Raw genomic sequence first — 4,064 nt, 5'->3', positions numbered from 1 at the left:
TATCTCCTGGAATCTCCAGATGAAGACCACAAACCCCTTCCACTCAGCACATCCAAGTAGACACCTCTGCCCTCCACATTCCTTCCCCTCAATGTTCCTGCCTAGAGAGGCACCAGCTTTGTGTGGTCATCAAGCCTGACATACTTTATCATCTCCAGCTTCTCCTTCTCTGTCCTCACTGTCCTCAAATCCACCCTCTGTAGTTGGCAGCTACTTCCTCTCACCCGAGGCTCCAGAAGGCCTCCCTTCCCTGGCCCAGCACCCCGACCCACCACCTCTCAATCCCCAGTCCCGGAACATTCTCCTGACCTTGCCCCCTTACTGAACAAGGCCTTATCCTTCAGCCTGGCACCCTGAGCCCATTCCCACCGTGGCCCAGCTGTCACCTGGACACATCTCCTCCCTAGTCACACTAACTGTGCCTGCCTCCATGCTCTTCCCCTGCCCTTCTTCTGCCCAACATGTTTGCTCTATGCATCCCACTTAACCCGTCTTTAAGGCCCAGGGGGCAGGTGAGAACTGTGGATGCTGAGATTCTATCATTCAACTCCCACCTCCTCCAAAAAGCCTCTCTACCAAGGGCCCAGCCAAAGTGCTCACCTCTAAACTCCTACACAAATCTCAGCGTATACCTTCCTGTAGCAACTGGTGCGTGGGATCACAATGACAACAATAATAGCAGTGGATGCTTATTAAGCCCATGCAGTGTGCCAGGTTCTGGGGTAAGCACTTTGGGCATTAACTTATCAAACTCTCACAAAGTTTCATGAGGAAAGTTTGATTTGGGATTAGGAAATGAGTTGTAGACAGGCTACATAACCCGCCCAAGGACAGTGACAACCATACCAGTCTTGTCTGAAGCTTCCTAAAGCTTGTATTGAGCTTTAACTCCTCTGATGTTTATCTCTTAATTCACAGATTTTTTTAAAAAAAGATTTTATTTATTTATTTAAGACAGAGAATGAGAGAGAGCACATGAGAGTGGGGAGGGCCAGAGGGAGAAGCAGACTCCCTGCCGAGCAGGGAGCCCGACGCGGGACTCGATCCCGGGACTCCAGGATCATGACCCGAGCTGAAGGCAGTCGCTTAACCAACTGAGCCACCCAGGCGCCCCTTAATTCACAGATTTTAATGGCTTCAGGGTGACAGGGCTCTTGTCCCCTCAATTTTCCTTCTCTAAGCCTAGCTCCATGCCTTGCCCAAAGTAGCACACTGTAAATATTTATTGGCATAGTTGTATCTGAGCAAAATCTGCACTGAGTGGTTCTACTAAAACTCATGAAAGGGTGGCAGAGACGACACCTTAGGGTTGAGCACTGCTGCCATCAACCTAGTTTTCTGGGTCATAATGTGCAACAAGGTGTTCTTTCCCACCTCCCCGCCCCCTGCTTCCATAACTCTTTTTTTTTTTTCCCATAACTCTTTAAGGGTGTTCTTGAATCTATGTAATTATGTACCCATCAAAATTCTTTGTAAGTAGATCACGTTTAAATGATGAATTCTGGGAGGGGGCACTTATTCCAAGCTCTGGTCTGATGGGGACAAGGGGCAGTGGAGGAAGGTGCTGGAGGCCACACCAGCAAGTGGGTGGGCGGAGTCAACGGGAACGCCCGTCACCAATAGCTGCAGTTCTAACATTGTTACCACCAGGGGGCACATTGGCTTAAACTGAGCCCTTGACTCCGGCCATAGAAGCCTCATTCATTTTCTTCAGCCATCTGGGTCCTCACCAATCTGAAGCCAGACTTTCTGGTACAGCTAGAAACCAGCAAACTCTCATGTGCTGAAAAAGCCTGATTACGCAAATCAGGAACTGTCAGCCTGGCATTTCTGGGTTCTAGCCCCAGGGAAAGTGGTTAAGGACACTGTAACCCACCCAAGGACAGTGTCAGCTCTACTAGTCTTGTCTTGAGCTTTCTCAATCTTGTGTTGACATTTAACTTCCCTGATTTTTGTGTCTTGCCTCCCAGATTTTAAATGGCTTCAGGGATCCCAGGTGCAGATGGCAAACAGCAAACCTACTTTCCTTTCTGCATTTGGTCTGTGCATTAGCATCACCAGGTACCCACGTGAGTCCGTTCCTGTGGAGGGCAGGGCTCTGTGAGAGGTGTCAGTGCACTCTAGAAGTGAATGGAGCTGGCCACCTAGGGATGAGGCATCCACTCAGCACCCAAAAACTGAGCCCTGCTCTGCAGAGCTGGGACCCAGGGTGGGGACTGGAAACAAGAGGGAGAAGAGATCGGAGGGTCAGGAGCATGGGCAGAGAATGGAGGCGGGAGAGGAGGTCCAGCTGTGCCAGACGCCCACTGCATAAATTTGGGCTGATAGCTGAAGCTCTGGGCCTGCTTCCTCATCCACAAAATGGGTGAGAGCACCTGCCCTACCTGCTTTACAGGCCTTTTCTGGGGATTAATAAGGATGTGAATGGTCTCTGTGGGCTGAAAGCTCTAGGCAGGCATGAGGGATTATGGTTCTCATCCTCATTATTTCAAATGAGAACCACATCTGCTGACTGTTGAGCTGTATCCGGCCATTAGCTTGAGGTTGTGACTAATTGTTTTTTAATGAAAAAAAAAAAAAAAAAACAAACCCCAAGATTTGCTTAATGTTTCATGACTCACACAGTGAGCATCTCTGAACCCAGAATCTCTCAATTTCAAAGATGTGATCTGTCCATCTAACTGTGGCTGAGACAAGAGGTCAGGTGCAAACTGCCCTCTTTCCTGAAGGACCACTGAGTACTAGCAAACCCACAGCAACTGAGTAGGGTGAATAAGCTGGTCTCTGCCCTCAAGCAGGCCAGGATGCATGAGGAGGAAGACCTGCTAGGCTCTCTCTGATGCTTTACTGGGTGGGGGGCCCTGTAACAGGCACAAGCCAGGAGCCAATAGGCCATGCCAACAGCAAACACTGAGTGGGGTCCCGGATGTCAGCTGCAATCATAATCCAGTGAGAAATATGCTGCCAGGGAGTCCGTGTAGCAGGAAGATGGCATTTGAGCTGGGCCTTGGTATAATGTTCTGCCCCAGGAGGACATTCCAAACATGGGCATCAGCCCAAGATTAAGCAGAAGGACAGATCAGAGAACAGCTTAAGAGGAACCCTTCCCTCGAGCAGCTTTCAGTCCAGTTGAGAAGAAAAATAGAGAACATGAAAGCCACATAAACATACGGATCTAGTCATAGTCAAGGGCCAAAGGAAGGGTAAGGGGGACAGCCTCTGCCCCCAGGCTGGTTCAGGCTACCATGTCTCACAGGCTGCTTTCTAGGCCCCTCCAACTGGGCCCCTGCCTTCCAAAACACCCGTTCTCCAATCTAGAGTCTGCACACTGGCAGTTCTACTCCTGAAGCCCGTGAAGCCTGTCCTCCACTCCACTGCCCACAGGAGAAAGTCCAAATCCCGCCATCTGGCACCCAAGACCCCTCACAGTTTGGCTGACATTTCCAGTCATAAGGGCTACCACACCCTTTCATATGTCCTATGACCAAGTTACACCAGACAATTCATCACACCCTGCTCATGCCAGTCTTTCATGACAACACATTTGCTCTCTCAGCCCAGAACACTGAAGAAAGTGGGCTCTGGGGTTGAATCCTAGGGTTGTGATCTTGGGTGGGTTATGTAACATTTTTGTGTCTCGGTTTCTTCACCTGAGAAATGAAGATAATAGTACTCACCTTCTAGGATCACCATAAAGATCAAATAGGTCCGAACAAGTGGAGTTTAGATTAGCTCCTGGTACAAGGCAGGTGCTCAAAAAGTGTTAGCTGTTGTTGGTATTGATGGACTGAAACTCTCCAAGGTTTAGCTCAGTGTCACTTACATAAAGAATGAATTGTTCCTCCTTCTGCACACACATAAATCTGTCCTAGTGTTTATTTCATTCCCTAGTGATGGAAATTCAACAACTCATCATTGTCCTGACAGAAAACCCAGCTCCTAGTGGGTGTTGATAAATGTGTCAGTCCGTGCTGGGTGCCGCTGAGCCTAGGTACGGTCTCTAGGGCGGCTGTAGTGGTCAGGGTACACTAAGTTATGCTGTGGTAACAAACAAGCCCCAAATC

This window comes from Mirounga leonina, unplaced genomic scaffold (assembly GCF_011800145.1).
Source record: "Mirounga leonina isolate KUSES-001 unplaced genomic scaffold, KU_Mleo_1.0 Mir_200, whole genome shotgun sequence".
Classification (NCBI taxonomy): domain Eukaryota; kingdom Metazoa; phylum Chordata; class Mammalia; order Carnivora; family Phocidae; genus Mirounga; species Mirounga leonina.
The sequence above is the reverse complement of the archived record's forward strand: the minus strand, read 5'-3'. Positions refer to the sequence as shown.